Source organism: Salvelinus alpinus, chromosome 5 (genome assembly GCF_045679555.1).
Source record: "Salvelinus alpinus chromosome 5, SLU_Salpinus.1, whole genome shotgun sequence".
Classification (NCBI taxonomy): domain Eukaryota; kingdom Metazoa; phylum Chordata; class Actinopteri; order Salmoniformes; family Salmonidae; genus Salvelinus; species Salvelinus alpinus.
The window spans coordinates 2,643,377-2,660,758 of NC_092090.1; the positions used below are offsets into that span (position 1 = coordinate 2,643,377).

Consider the following 17,382-nt stretch of genomic DNA (forward strand, 5'->3'; position numbering starts at 1 on the left):
TCACAACACAACAGGCCTGGAGGATCACAACACAACAGGCCTGGAGGATCACAACACAACAGGCCTGGAGGATCACAACACAACAGGCCTGGAGGATCACAACACAACAGGCCTGGAGGATCACAAGACAACAGGTCTGGAGGATCACATTAGCAAGCATGCAGACTTGGGTACCAGCTACCACAGTTAACTTTCGTACTGTCTTTCAAACAAGCTACAGCTAGCTAGCGAACTTTAGCTAACGTTAGTTGATCAGCTGGCTCAATGACAACTTGAACTCCTATCACTTCTTGCTAATGCCAAAATGTAAATCTGAAGTTTGCTTGTGTTCGACCTTGGCCCCAAGGAGAACACCCCGATCCAAACGTCTTTGCATTGGTAATACGCTAGCGGCCTGCTTCTTCTGACATTCGTCTAGCTAATGATAATGCTTGTTAGCATTGTCGTTGTTGGCTAGCTAGCTGCGCACTGGCTAACTGTTTTTCTGTGACATTTGTCCCATACTCTAGGTAGCAAACTCACCGACTCACTCCACTCAAAAAGTAATGATATCTCTATTTGTCTTGCAGCAGATTTCAGTCCTGCGCTTCGATGACAGCAGAATGTTCCAGCCAGACCCTCTACGGCCAAACAAACGGCATTGTTTATTTACACCGCCGTGACACCGGCAAGAAAAACGAACTACTTCCGTGTCGCGGATTTTTTTTAATCGTTCAGAATAATAGTTTCGTCCAGTATACTTTGTAAATTAATAATTATGACGAAAATGTGCACAATTATGAATATACACTGAACAAAAATATAAACGGAACAATTTAAACCATTCTACTGAGTTACAGTTCATGTAAGGAAATCAGTCAATTGAAATAAATTCATTAGACCCTAATCTATGGATTTCACATGACTGGGAATACAGATATGCATCTATTGGTCACATATACCCTGTGGCGGCCTGTCATTCAGAGCAGGTGAGCCTCACCTGTTTTGAGACCCACCTGTTTAGCAAAAAAATAAAATAATTATTGTCTCTTTTTCATGTTATTTTTTACATTAATACATGTCACATATCAGTTTGCAAACAATGTAAAAAAATAAATAAAAAAAATGTGAGTTAATAAAGCCGCATACAAACACGGTTGCTTCTTGAGTAAGGCATCTCCAAAATGCAGGTCTTTCAGCCTAGCTTAGTGCTTTCTGTGGTGGTGGGTCAGCCAGGTCGGAGCTCCGACTAGGAAAATACGCTTTGAATTCAACTCGGAATTCTAATTCGGGAACTTGGGCCTCTTTCTAGAGCTCCGACCTGAAGATCACTGACGTCATGATTCCACCTTTTATATTTGTTTAGTTCCCAGTTGTTTTGAAAGCACCATAAATCTGGAGCAGGCCCGACTTTGATGACAAAATTTGCCCACAAGAAGAACCGCTGCGCCACCTTCCTGTTCAAGTGAGCACAGCACAACAAGATGAGTCCAAAAATATATTCTATTCTGCTGCATAAATTTATGTAATATGCCAGGGAGATATGTCCCTTCCCACTCATAAGTTAGCCTACTGTTCTGACTTGGTGGTGCACACGTAGCCTGTTTAGAGAAATGTCATCATCGAGTATTGTAAGAGCTTTCATTGTCTACTTATATGCCCCCTTTATTTATCCTACTATTCTGACTCGGTGTACAGGGAGAATACTGTAAGAACGGCCCATGTTCTGAATTCTGTCCCTGTACATTTCAAAAGTGCTGAACAAATAGCTATATTGACTACGTCCGTCCTAGCTCGCTCATTGTCTTAATCGAAATTACGGATGGCCTCTTATCCGCTCATCGTACCCTTATGCCATAGTTTGTACATATGAATTGTCAGTAGAAACCACATTTGTTTAAGCAAGTCAGCCATATCAGCTATGTTTTTTAAAAAGTCAGTAAATGAGGCTGAATGAACTGTTTCGCTGCCAGACAAAGCTCCGCTGATAGCCAGGTGTAGAGGTGGTAAGGATTCACTGCATGGGGCTGAAAAGAAAGCTCTGCTGTTGGGACAGCTTTATGTAGGCACTAACAGTTTGTGGGCACCGTTTGTCACTGTTATAGTGAAATGCATGTATTGTTTAGTGTTGTGTAGTAGCTTTGCTGGCATGTATTGTTTAGTGTTGTGTAGTAGCTTTGCTGGCATGTATTGTTTAGTGTTGTGTAGTAGCTTTGCTGGCATGTATTGTTTAGTGTTGTGTAGTAGCTTTGCTGGCATGTATTGTTTAGTGTTGTGTAGCAGCTTTGCTGGCATGTATTGTTTAGTGTTGTGTAGCAGCTTTGCTGGCATGTATTGTTTAGTGTTGTGTAGCAGCTTTGCTGGCATTCATTAAAAACAATGTTGATTTTGCCCCACCAAGATCTACATGTTAAAATCACCACTGTCTAAAACCAGTCAGTATCTGGTGTGACCACCGTTTACCTCGTGAAAACCAGTCAGTATCTGGTGTGACCACCGTTTGCCTCGTGAAAACCAGTCAGTATCTGGTGTGACCACCGTTTGCCTCGTGAAAACCAGTCAGTATCTGGTGTGACCACCGTTTGCCTCGTGAAAACCAGTCAGTATCTGGTGTGACCACCGTTTACCTCATGAAAACCAGTCAGTATCTGGTGTGAAAACCAGTCAGTATCTGGTGTGACCACCGTTTGCCTCGAGCACCGCAACACATCTCCACTGCATAGAGTTAATAAGGCTGTTGATTGAGACCTGTGGAATGTTGTGCCACTCCTCTTCAATGGCTGTGTGAAGTCGCTGGATATTGGCAGGAACTGGAACACACTGTCGTACATGTCGATCCAACAGTGGAGGCCCCTCAGATGAGGAAGAGGAGGACCTCCTCAGTGAATTTATAAAACATTTAAAAAGTTATTCTTTTTAGATAAAACTACACTAAATATATTCACGTCACCAAATAATTGATTAAAACAAACTGTTTTGCAATGTTGGGGTAGGCCATCATTGTAAATAAGAATTTGTTCTTAAAACTGACTTGTCTAGTTAAATAAAAATAAATTAAATATCCAATATGAAAAACGTACTGAACATGGTGCAATGCAAATAGGCTAATTACCAATGGGATTTCAAAGTGTTACCTAAAGTTCATTACAATTATACCAATAATATTATATTATTACTAATTGTAGCATTAAATATTTTTGGTTTTACTGTTACCATGATAACTATTTAGTAATCATTACTTTTAATGCTGCTAACAATAAAGTCAGTGCTATATTAGTTTTGCCATATGCTCTTTTTTTATATTGTTAAACAACATTTTAAATCTGCTGACATTTCTCCATAAACAGTAACTAATTTCGACCTTTTTATAATTGTCAGCATCTTCATTGCGGGACATTTATTTTGAAGGAAAATTGCCAAGGTCAGGGCATTATTCTTGCAAGGTCTCACTTATTCTTGCTGGCGGAACGGAGGTAATGTTTACGATCCCATCGCCGCTGCGTGAACAGGATCTTCACGAAACGTCACTGGTCATTACTGTACTAGTAACATGTCATAAAATGTCCACATTTGTTATTTGTTTCGATACATCAATATTGTGCCAGTTATGAGGAAAGGAGAGACTGCTCTTATCCATTTGTCTTCAATAAAAAAACATCTGTTGGAAATACATTGCTTTTCTATCGCATGACACCAACAGTCATTCTGAAATACCCAACATGAGGACACACCACGATGTAAAAATCTGCAGACAATTTTATTAAATTGACAAATGTTCATCTGTACAGCAAAAAAAAAGCACGATGTAAAATCTCAATATTACATCGTGGCATAATCTGAACAAAAACTATAACAGCAGATCCATAACTTTATACACAAAGAAAATTACAAAAACTGGTCATCATCATCATCATCAGTCTGTTTCAAAGAAGTCTCACTTCAAAGCGACAAAAACAGACAGGAGGAAGGACAAACGTTAGTTTTCAATGAATAGAGCGGGGCGTCCAAGTGTTGCTGACGCAGTAGGAAGGTCCTCTGGCTCCCGGAGAGCAGGGGTGCTTGGTGTCCCTCTCATGCTGTCCAAACGGTCTCACACGGGCCCTCCATGAGAGGTGTGTGTCCTCTGTGTCCAGACTCTCCCCTCGTTTCACGCTGTTCCAGGGTTGAGATGTGGAGGACGGTGGTGCCAGATTGACAACAGGGCCAGTTCTAGGCCAAGATGACCTCTTAAGGGGCCTAATGTTACTCTTTAGTGTCCAAGGCCCTTATGTTATGTTCAGAGGTAGACTGGCTCTGGAAAACAAAACTCCCCCTAAACATGAATCAGATTCTCAAATGCGATACAGTTCTAGAAACATAAACCCCTTTACTTTCAAATCACATCGAAATAATTTCACAAATCCAAAATACACATTTCCTGTACACCAGTGGTGTAAAGAGCTTCAGGAAAACATTTCAGGGCATCTGTACTTTATTTATATTTTTACAACTTTTACGTCACTACATTCCCGAAAGAAAATGTAATTTTTACACCATACATTTTCCTTGACACCCACAAGTACATTTTGAATGCTTAGCAGGACAGGAAAAATGGACTAATTTACACACTTATCAAGAGAACATGGTCCTCCCTACTGCCTCTGATCTGGTGGACTCACTAAACACACATGCTTAGTTTGTAAATTATGTCTGTAAAATAAATTTAAAAAACAAGAAAATGCTGCCGTCTGGTTTGCTTAAAATGAAATAATTTAAAATGATTTATACTTTTACTTTTGATACTTAAGTATATTTTAGCAATTATATTTACTTTTTATACTTATGTATATTTAAAACCAAATACTTTTACTCAAGTAGTATTTCACTGTGTGACTTTCACTTTTACTTGAGTCATTTTCTATTAAGGCATCTTTACTTTTACTCAAGTATGACAATTGAGTACTTTTTACACTACTGCTGTACACTGCTTTGAGCAGCTCTATCCCAGTTGCAGCCGACAGTATATTTCAGTGACAACATGTTTTCTGGCGGCCTGCTTCCATTACACACAGGTGTTAGGCGCATGCTAGATATCTAATTAGCACAGGTGGTGTCTCGGTGGTCCGTCAACATGCGCTGTAACATGGATTCATTTAAACTGGATACAGCAGATCATCTAGACGACAGCATCAACAGAGAAAACACCTCCCTCCACTCTAACACCATCTGATTCCTAATTAAAAGATGGGGAAACCTTTCTGAAAACCCCCTCCACTCTAACACCATCTGATTCCTAATTAAAAGATGGAAAAACCTTTCTGAAAACTCCCTCCACTCTAACACCATCTGATTCCTAATTAAAAGATGGAAAAACATTTCTGAAACCTCCCTCCACTCTAACACCATCTGATTCCTAATTAAAAGATGGGGAAACCTTTCTGAAAACCCCCTCCACTCTAACACCATCTGATTCCTAATTAAAAGATGGAAAAACCTTTCTGAAAACTCCCTCCACTCTAACACCATCTGATTCCTAATTAAAAGATGGGGAAACCTCCCTCCACTCTAACACCATCTGATTCCTAATTAAAAGATGGGGAAACCTCCCTCCACTCTAACACCATCTGATTCCTAATTAAAAGATGGGGAAACCTCCCTCCACTCTAACACCATCTGATTCCTAATTAAAAGATGGGGAAACCTCCCTCCACTCTAACACCATCTGATTCCTAATTAAAAGATGGAAAAACCTTTCTGAAAACCCCCTCCAGTCTAACACCATCTGATTCCTAATTAAAAGATGGAAAAACCTCTCTGAAAACCTCCTCCACTCTAACACCATCTGATTCCTAATTAAAAGATGGGGAAATTCTCCCTCCACTCTAACACCATCTGATTCCTAATTAAAAGATGGGGAAACCTCCCTCCACTCTAACACCATCTGATTCCTAATTAAAAGATGGAAAAACCTTTCTGAAAACCCCCTCCAGTCTAACACCATCTGATTCCTAATTAAAAGATGGAAAAACCTTTCTGAAACCCCCCTCCAGTCTAACACCATCTGATTCCTAATTAAAAGATGGGGAAACCTCCTCCACTCTAACACCATCTGATTCCTAATTAAAAGATGGGGAAACCTCCTCCACTCTAACACCATCTGATTCCTAATTAAAAGATGGGGAAACCTCCCTCCACTCTAACACCATCTGATTCCTAATTAAAAGATGGGGAAACCTCCTCCACTCTAACACCATCTGATTCCTAATTAAAAGATGGGGAAACCTCCCTCCACTCTAACACCATCTGATTCCTAATTAAAAGATGGGGAAACCCCCCTCCACTCTAACACCATCTGATTCCTAATTAAAAGATGGGGAAACCTCCTCCACTCTAACACCATCTGATTCCTAATTAAAAGATGGGGAAACCTCCCTCCACTCTAACACCATCTGATTCCTAATTAAAAGATGGGGAAACCTCCCTCCACTCTAACACCATCTGATTCCTAATTAAAAGATGGGGAAACCTCCCTCCACTCTAACACCATCTGATTCCTAATTAAAAGATGGGGAAACCTCCCTCCACTCTAACACCATCTGATTCCTAATTAAAAGATGGGGGAACCTCCCTCCACTCTAACACCATCTGATTCCTAATTAAAAGATGGGGAAACCTCCCTCCACTCTAACACCATCTGATTCCTAATTAAAAGATGGGGGAACCTCCCTCCACTCTAACACCATCTGATTCCTAATTAAAAGATGGGGGAACCTCCCTCCACTCTAACACCATCTGATTCCTAATTAAAAGATGGGGAAACCTCCCTCCACTCTAACACCATCTGATTCCTAATTAAAAGATGGGGAAACCTCCCTCCACTCTAACACCATCTGATTCCTAATTAAAAGATGGGGAAACCTCCCTCCACTCTAACACCATCTGATTCCTAATTAAAAGATGGGGAAACCTCCCTCCACTCTAACACCATCTGATTCCTAATTAAAAGATGGGGGAACCTCCCTCCACTCTAACACCTTCTGATTCCTAATTAAAAGATGGGGGAACCTCCCTCCACTCTAACACCATCTGATTCCTAATTAAAAGATGGGGAAACCTCCCTCCACTCTAACACCATCTGATTCCTAATTAAAAGATGGGGAAACCTCCCTCCACTCTAACACCATCTGATTCCTAATTAAAAGATGGGGAAACCTCCTCCACTCTAACACCATCTGATTCCTAATTAAAAGATGGGGAAACCTCCCTCCACTCTAACACCATCTGATTCCTAATTAAAAGATGGGGAAACCTCCCTCCACTCTAACACCATCTGATTCCTAATTAAAAGATGGGGAAACCTCCCTCCACTCTAACACCATCTGATTCCTAATTAAAAGATGGGGAAACCTCCCTCCACTCTAACACCATCTGATTCCTAATTAAAAGATGGGGAAACCTCCTCCACTCTAACACCATCTGATTCCTAATTAAAAGATGGGGAAACCTCCCTCCACTCTAACACCATCTGATTCCTAATTAAAAGATGGGGAAACCTCCTCCACTCTAACACCATCTGATTCCTAATTAAAAGATGGGGAAACCTCCCTCCACTCTAACACCATCTGATTCCTAATTAAAAGATGGGGAAACCTCCCTCCACTCTAACACCATCTGATTCCTAATTAAAAGATGGGGAAACCTCCCTCCACTCTAACACCATCTGATTCCTAATTAAAAGATGGGGAAACCTCCCTCCACTCTAACACCATCTGATTCCTAATTAAAAGATGGGGAAACCCCCCTCCACTCTAACACCATCTGATTCCTAATTAAAAGATGGGGAAAACTCCCTCCACTCTAACACCATCTGATTCCTAATTAAAAGATGGGGAAACCTCCTCCACTCTAACACCATCTGATTCCTAATTAAAAGATGGGGAAACCTCCCTCCACTCTAACACCATCTGATTCCTAATTAAAAGATGGGGAAACCTCCTCCACTCTAACACCATCTGATTCCTAATTAAAAGATGGGGAAACCTCCCTCCACTCTAACACCATCTGATTCCTAATTAAAAGATGGGGGAACCTCCCTCCACTCTAACACCATCTGATTCCTAATTAAAAGATGGGGAAACCTCCCTCCACTCTAACACCATCTGATTCCTAATTAAAAGATGGGGAAACCTCCTCCACTCTAACACCATCTGATTCCTAATTAAAAGATGGGGAAACCTCCCTCCACTCTAACACCATCTGATTCCTAATTAAAAGATGGGGAAACCTCCCTCCACTCTAACACCATCTGATTCCTAATTAAAAGATGGGGAAACCTCCCTCCACTCTAACACCATCTGATTCCTAATTAAAAGATGGGGAAACCTCCTCCACTCTAACACCATCTGATTCCTAATTAAAAGATGGGGAAACCCCCTCCACTCTAACACCATCTGATTCCTAATTAAAAGATGGGGGAACTTCCCTCCACTCTAACACCATCTGATTCCTAATTAAAAGATGGGGAAACCCCCTCCACTCTAACACCATCTGATTCCTAATTAAAAGATGGGGAAACCTCCCTCCACTCTAACACCATCTGATTCCTAATTAAAAGATGGGGAAACCTCCCTCCACTCTAACACCATCTGATTCCTAATTAAAATATGGGGAAACCTCCCTCCACTCTAACACCATCTGATTCCTAATTAAAAGATGGGGAAACCTCCCTCCACTCTAACACCATCTGATTCCTAATTAAAAGATGGGGAAACCCCCCTCCACTCTAACACCATCTGATTCCTAATTAAAAGATGGGGAAACCTCCCTCCACTCTAACACCATCTGATTCCTAATTAAAAGATGGGGAAACCTCCCTCCACTCTAACACCATCTGATTCCTAATTAAAAGATGGGGAAACCTCCCTCCACTCTAACACCATCTGATTCCTAATTAAAAGATGGGGAAACCTCCTCCACTCTAACACCATCTGATTCCTAATTAAAAGATGGGGAAACCTCCCTCCACTCTAACACCATCTGATTCCTAATTAAAAGATGGGGAAACCTCCCTCCACTCTAACACCATCTGATTCCTAATTAAAAGATGGGGAAACCTCCCTCCACTCTAACACCATCTGATTCCTAATTAAAAGATGGGGAAACCTCCTCCACTCTAACACCATCTGATTCCTAATTAAAAGATGGGGAAACCTCCCTCCACTCTAACACCATCTGATTCCTAATTAAAAGATGGGGAAACCTCCCTCCACTCTAACACCATCTGATTCCTAATTAAAAGATGGGGAAACCTCCCTCCACTCTAACACCATCTGATTCCTAATTAAAAGATGGGGACACCTCCCTCCACTCTAACACCATCTGATTCCTAATTAAAAGATGGGGACACCTCCTCCACTCTAACACCATCTGATTCCTAATTAAAAGATGGGGAAACCTCCCTCCACTCTAACACCATCTGATTCCTAATTAAAAGATGGGGACACCTCCTCCACTCTAACACCATCTGATTCCTAATTAAAAGATGGGGAAACCTCCCTCCACTCTAACACCATCTGATTCCTAATTAAAAGATGGGGACACCTCCTCCACTCTAACACCATCTGATTCCTAATTAAAAGATGGGGAAACCTCCCTCCACTCTAACACCATCTGATTCCTAATTAAAAGATGGGGACACCTCCTCCACTCTAACACCATCTGATTCCTAATTAAAAGATGGAGAAACCTCCCTCCACTCTAACACCATCTGATTCCTAATTAAAAGATGGGGAAACCTCCCTCCACTCTAACACCATCTGATTCCTAATTAAAAGATGGGGAAACCTCCTCCACTCTAACACCATCTGATTCCTAATTAAAAGATGGGGAAACCCCCTCCACTCTAACACCATCTGATTCCTAATTAAAAGATGGGGAAACCTCCCTCCACTCTAACACCATCTGATTCCTAATTAAAAGATGGGGGAACCTCCCTCCACTCTAACACCATCTGATTCCTAATTAAAAGATGGGGAAACCTCCCTCCACTCTAACACCATCTGATTCCTAATTAAAAGATGGGGAAACCTCCTCCACTCTAACACCATCTGATTCCTAATTAAAAGATGGGGAAACCTCCTCCACTCTAACACCATCTGATTCCTAATTAAAAGATGGGGAAACCTCCCTCCACTCTAACACCATCTGATTCCTAATTAAAAGATGGGGAAACCTCCCTCCACTCTAACACCATCTGATTCCTAATTAAAAGATGGGGAAACCTCCCTCCACTCTAACACCATCTGATTCCTAATTAAAAGATGGGGAAACCTCCCTCCACTCTAGCACCATCTGATTCCTAATTAAAAGATGGGGAAACCTCCCTCCACTCTAACACCATCTGATTCCTAATTAAAAGATGGGGAAACCTCTTCCACTCTAACACCATCTGATTCCTAATTAAAAGATGGGGAAACCTCCCTCCACTCTAACACCATCTGATTCCTAATTAAAAGATGGGGAAATCTCCCTCCACTCTAACACCATCTGATTCCTAATTAAAATATGGGGAAACCTCCTCCACTCTAACACCATCTGATTCCTAATTAAAAGATGGGGAAACCCCCTCCACTCTAACACCATCTGATTCCTAATTAAAAGATGGGGAAACCTCCCTCCACTCTAACACCATCTGATTCCTAATTAAAAGATGGGGAAACCTCCCTCCACTCTAACACCATCTGATTCCTAATTAAAAGATGGGGAAACCTCCCTCCACTCTAACACCATCTGATTCCTAATTAAAAGATGGGGAAACCCCCCTCCACTCTAACACCATCTGATTCCTAATTAAAAGATGGGGAAACCTCCCTCCACTCTAACACCATCTGATTCCTAATTAAAAGATGGGGAAACCTCCCTCCACTCTAACACCATCTGATTCCTAATTAAAAGATGGGGAAACCTCCCTCCACTCTAACACCATCTGATTCCTAATTAAAAGATGGGGAAACCTCCCTCCACTCTAACACCATCTGATTCCTAATTAAAAGATGGGGAAACCTCCCTCCACTCTAACACCATCTGATTCCTAATTAAAAGATGGGGAAACCTCCTCCACTCTAACACCATCTGATTCCTAATTAAAAGATGGGGAAACCTCCCTCCACTCTAACACCATCTGATTCCTAATTAAAAGATGGGGAAACCTCCCTCCACTAACACCATCTGATTCCTAATTAAAAGATGGGGAAACCTCCCTCCACTCTAACACCATCTGATTCCTAATTAAAAGATGGGGACACCTCCCTCCACTCTAACACCATCTGATTCCTAATTAAAAGATGGGGAAACCTCCTCCACTCTAACACCATCTGATTCCTAATTAAAAGATGGGGAAACCTCCTCCACTCTAACACCATCTGATTCCTAATTAAAAGATGGGGAAACCTCCTCCACTCTAACACCATCTGATTCCTAATTAAAAGATGGGGAAACCTCCTCCACTCTAACACCATCTGATTCCTAATTAAAAGATGGGGAAACCTCCCTCCACTCTAACACCATCTGATTCCTAATTAAAAGATGGGGAAACCTCCCTCCACCCTAACACCATCTGATTCCTAATTAAAAGATGGGGACACCTCCTCCACTCTAACACCATCTGATTCCTAATTAAAAGATGGGGAAACCTCCCTCCACTCTAACACCATCTGATTCCTAATTAAAAGATGGGGAAACCTCCTCCACTCTAACACCATCTGATTCCTAATTAAAAGATGGGGAAACCTCCCTCCACTCTAACACCATCTGATTCCTAATTAAAAGATGGGGAAACCTCCCTCCACTCTAACACCATCTGATTCCTAATTAAAAGATGGGGACACCTCCCTCCACTCTAACACCATCTGATTCCTAATTAAAAGATGGGGAAACCTCCTCCACTCTAACACCATCTGATTCCTAATTAAAAGATGGGGAAACCTCCTCCACTCTAACACCATCTGATTCCTAATTAAAATATGGGGAAACCTCCTCCACTCTAACACCATCTGATTCCTAATTAAAAGATGGGGAAACCTCCTCCACTCTAACACCATCTGATTCCTAATTAAAAGATGGGGAAACCTCCCTCCACTCTAACACCATCTGATTCCTAATTAAAAGATGGGGACACCTCCTCCACTCTAACACCATCTGATTCCTAATTAAAAGATGGGGAAACCTCCCTCCACTCTAACACCATCTGATTCCTAATTAAAAGATGGGGACACCTCCTCCACTCTAACACCATCTGATTCCTAATTAAAAGATGGGGAAACCTCCCTCCACTCTAACACCATCTGATTCCTAATTAAAAGATGGGGACACCTCCTCCACTCTAACACCATCTGATTCCTAATTAAAAGATGGGGAAACCTCCCTCCACTCTAACACCATCTGATTCCTAATTAAAAGATGGGGAAACCTCCCTCCACTCTAACACCATCTGATTCCTAATTAAAAGATGGGGAAACCTCCTCCACTCTAACACCATCTGATTCCTAATTAAAAGATGGGGAAACCCCCTCCACTCTAACACCATCTGATTCCTAATTAAAATATGGGGAAACCTCCTCCACTCTAACACCATCTGATTCCTAATTAAAAGATGGGGAAACCTCCCTCCACTCTAACACCATCTGATTCCTAATTAAAAGATGGGGACACCTCCTCCACTCTAACACCATCTGATTCCTAATTAAAAGATGGGGAAACCTCCCTCCACTCTAACACCATCTGATTCCTAATTAAAAGATGGGGACACCTCCTCCACTCTAACACCATCTGATTCCTAATTAAAAGATGGGGAAACCTCCCTCCACTCTAACACCATCTGATTCCTAATTAAAAGATGGGGACACCACCTCCACTCTAACACCATCTGATTCCTAATTAAAAGATGGGGAAACCTCCCTCCACTCTAACACCATCTGATTCCTAATTAAAAGATGGGGAAACCTCCCTCCACTCTAACACCATCTGATTCCTAATTAAAAGATGGGGAAACCTCCTCCACTCTAACACCATCTGATTCCTAATTAAAAGATGGGGAAACCCCCTCCACTCTAACACCATCTGATTCCTAATTAAAAGATGGGGAAACCTCCCTCCACTCTAACACCATCTGATTCCTAATTAAAAGATGGGGAAACCTCCTCCACTCTAACACCATCTGATTCCTAATTAAAAGATGGGGAAACCTCCTCCACTCTAACACCATCTGATTCCTAATTAAAAGATGGGGAAACCTCCCTCCACTCTAACACCATCTGATTCCTAATTAAAAGATGGGGAAACCTCCCTCCACTCTAACACCATCTGATTCCTAATTAAAAGATGGGGAAACCTCCCTCCACTCTAACACCATCTGATTCCTAATTAAAAGATGGGGAAACCTCCCTCCACTCTAACACCATCTGATTCCTAATTAAAAGATGGGGAAATCTCCCTCCACTCTAACACCATCTGATTCCTAATTAAAAGATGGGGAAACCTCCTCCACTCTAACACCATCTGATTCCTAATTAAAAGATGGGGAAACCCCCTCCACTCTAACACCATCTGATTCCTAATTAAAAGATGGGGAAACCTCCCTCCACTCTAACACCATCTGATTCCTAATTAAAAGATGGGGAAACCTCCCTCCACTCTAACACCATCTGATTCCTAATTAAAAGATGGGGAAACCTCCCTCCACTCTAACACCATCTGATTCCTAATTAAAAGATGGGGAAACCTCCCTCCACTCTAACACCATCTGATTCCTAATTAAAAGATGGGGAAACCCCCCTCCACTCTAACACCATCTGATTCCTAATTAAAAGATGGGGAAACCTCCCTCCACTCTAACACCATCTGATTCCTAATTAAAAGATGGGGAAACCTCCCTCCACTCTAACACCATCTGATTCCTAATTAAAAGATGGGGAAACCTCCCTCCACTCTAACACCATCTGATTCCTAATTAAAAGATGGGGAAACCTCCCTCCACTCTAACACCATCTGATTCCTAATTAAAAGATGGGGAAACCTCCCTCCACTCTAACACCATCTGATTCCTAATTAAAAGATGGGGAAACCTCCTCCACTCTAACACCATCTGATTCCTAATTAAAAGATGGGGACACCTCCCTCCACTCTAACACCATCTGATCCCTAATTAAAAGATGGGGAAACCTCCTCCACTCTAACACCATCTGATTCCTAATTAAAAGATGGGGAAACCTCCTCCACTCTAACACCATCTGATTCCTAATTAAAAGATGGGGAAACCTCCTCCACTCTAACACCATCGGATTCCTAATTAAAAGATGGGGAAACCTCCTCCACTCTAACACCATCTGATTCCTAATTAAAAGATGGGGAAACCTCCCTCCACTCTAACACCATCTGATTCCTAATTAAAAGATGGGGAAACCTCCCTCCACCCTAACACCATCTGATTCCTAATTAAAAGATGGGGACACCTCCTCCACTCTAACACCATCTGATTCCTAATTAAAAGATGGGGAAACCTCCCTCCACTCTAACACCATCTGATTCCTAATTAAAAGATGGGGACACCTCCTCCACTCTAACACCATCTGATTCCTAATTAAAAGATGGGGAAACCTCCCTCCACTCTAACACCATCTGATTCCTAATTAAAATATGGGGAAACCTCCCTCCACTCTAACACCATCTGATTCCTAATTAAAAGATGGGGAAACCTCCCTCCACTCTAACACCATCTGATTCCTAATTAAAAGATGGGGAAACCTCCCTCCACTCTAACAGCATCTGATTCCTAATTAAAAGATGGGGAAACCTCCCTCCACTCTAACACCATCTGATTCCTAATTAAAAGATGGGGAAACCTCCCTCCACTCTAACACCATCTGATTCCTAATTAAAAGGTGGGGAAACCTCCCTCCACTCTAACACCATCTGATTCCTAATTAAAAGATGGGGAAACCTCCCTCCACTCTAACACCATCTGATTCCTAATTAAAAGATGGGGAAACCTCCCTCCACTCTAACACCATCTGATTCCTAATTAAAAGATGGGGAAACCTCCCTCCACTCTAACACCATCTGATTCCTAATTAAAAGATGGGGAAACCTCCCTCCACTCTAACACCATCTGATTCCTAATTAAAAGATGGGGAAACCTCCCTCCACTCTAACACCATCTGATTCCTAATTAAAAGATGGGGAAACCTCCCTCCACTCTAACACCATCTGATTCCTAATTAAAAGATGGGGAAACCTCCCTCCACTCTAACACAATCTGATTCCTAATTAAAAGATGGGGAAACCTCCCTCCACTCTAACACCATCTGATTCCTAATTAAAAGATGGGGAAACCTCCCTCCACTCTAACACCATCTGATTCCTAATTAAAAGATGGGGAAACCCCCCTCCACTCTAACACCATCTGATTCCTAATTAAAAGATGGGGAAACCTCCCTCCACTCTAACACCATCTGATTCCTAATTAAAAGATGGGGAAACCTCCCTCCACTCTAACACCATCTGATTCCTAATTAAAAGATGGGGAAACCCCCTCCACTCTAACACCATCTGATTCCTAATTAAAAGATGGGGAAACCCCCTCCACTCTAACACCATCTGATTCCTAATTAAAAGATGGGGAAACCTCCCTCCACTCTAACACCATCTGATTCCTAATTAAAAGATGGGGAAACCTCCCTTCACTCTAACACCATCTGATTCCTAATTAAAAGATGGGGAAACCTCCCTCCACTCTAACACCATCTGATTCCTAATTAAAAGATGGGGAAACCTCCCTCCACTCTAACACCATCTGATTCCTAATTAAAAGATGGGGAAACCTCCCTCCACTCTAACACCATCTGATTCCTAATTAAAATATGGGGAAACCTCCCTCCACTCTAACACCATCTGATTCCTAATTAAAAGATGGGGAAACCTCCCTCCACTCTAACACCATCTGATTCCTAATTAAAAGATGGGGAAACCTCCCTCCACTCTAACACCATCTGATTCCTAATTAAAAGATGGGGAAACCTCCCTCCACTCTAACACCATCTGATTCCTAATTAAAAGATGGGGAAACCTCCCTCCACTCTAACACCATCTGATTCCTAATTAAAAGATGGGGAAACCTCCCTCCACTCTAACACCATCTGATTCCTAATTAAAAGATGGGGAAACCTCCCTCCACTCTAACACCATCTGATTCCTAATTAAAAGATGGGGAAACCTCCCTCCACTCTAACACCATCTGATTCCTAATTAAAAGATGGGGAAACCTCCCTCCACTCTAACACCATCTGATTCCTAATTAAAAGATGGGGAAACCTCCCTCCACTCTAACACCATCTGATTCCTAATTAAAAGATGGGGAAACCTCCCTCCACTCTAACACCATCTGATTCCTAATTAAAAGATGGGGAAACCTCCCTCCACTCTAACACCATCTGATTCCTAATTAAAAGATGGGGAAACCTCCCTCCACTCTAACACCATCTGATTCCTAATTAAAAGATGGGGAAACCTCCCTCCACTCTAACACCATCTGATTCCTAATTAAAAGATGGGGAAACCTCCCTCCACTCTAACACCATCTGATTCCTAATTAAAAGATGGGGAAACCTCCCTCCACTCTAACACCATCTGATTCCTAATTAAAAGATGGAAATAAATAAGGTTCTCATTTTCAGTTTATTTTAGAAATAATTTAAATTATTGAATTGGAATTTCAGTTTATTTCCTGAATTGACCTTCAGTTGGAATGGATCCCGACTGACCTCTGACCTCTGTGGAGCAGGACAGATTGAGGATGCATCCCAACATGCACCTTGTTACCTACATAGTGCACTACCTTTTGACCACTACCCCATAGGGCCCTGGTCAAAAGTAGTGCAGTTCAATAGGGAGGCATTTATGACGGACACAGACCCACTTCTCTATCCAATGTTACCAGCTAGCAGCTATAACAGGACCCTTGTACTGTAGGGACGTTGTGGACGTCAACACAATAGAAAAACAACCTGACAAAACACACCATCATTATCACAGTCAAAACAACCAGCTCAGGTAGCGGAATAAACATATTTACAATCAACATGAATTGTTGTTCTTGTACAATATGACGTTTTTTAACTTTAGCGTTTACTAAAGGAGGCACATACATGACCATCAGGCCAGTGTCTCAAACAGCATCCTATTCCCTCTTTCGTGCACTACTATTGACCAGGGCCCATAGGGTAAAGGGTACACTACTATTGACCAGGGCCCATAGGGTAAAGGGTACACTACTATTGACCAGGGCCTATAGGGTAAAGGGTACACTACTGTTGACCAGGGCCCATAGGGTAAAGGGTGCACTACTGTTGACCAGGGCCCATAGGGTAAAGG

The 17,382-nt window shown here is 41.8% G+C and overlaps 1 protein-coding gene and 1 long non-coding RNA gene across 3 annotated transcripts in view; both read right to left on the bottom strand.

Annotated features, from left to right (window-relative positions):
- Positions 1–674, bottom strand: part of pdpr (pyruvate dehydrogenase phosphatase regulatory subunit) — a 46,698-nt gene extending 46,024 nt beyond the window's left edge. For both annotated transcript variants that reach the window (XM_071400347.1, XM_071400346.1), the window contains exon 1: positions 523–674. The gene's annotated coding sequence lies outside the window, so the exon portion shown is untranslated. The remainder of the gene's footprint in view (positions 1–522) is intronic.
- A 3,043-nt stretch (positions 675–3,717) lies between these two features.
- On the bottom strand, positions 3,718–10,920 carry LOC139575411 (uncharacterized). The gene is made up of 2 exons (XR_011674944.1): positions 8,534–10,920; positions 3,718–5,452 (listed from the first exon to the last, which is right to left on the bottom strand). It is a non-coding gene; the product is annotated as an uncharacterized lncRNA (long non-coding RNA).
- Between the last annotated feature and the right edge of the window lie 6,462 nt (positions 10,921–17,382).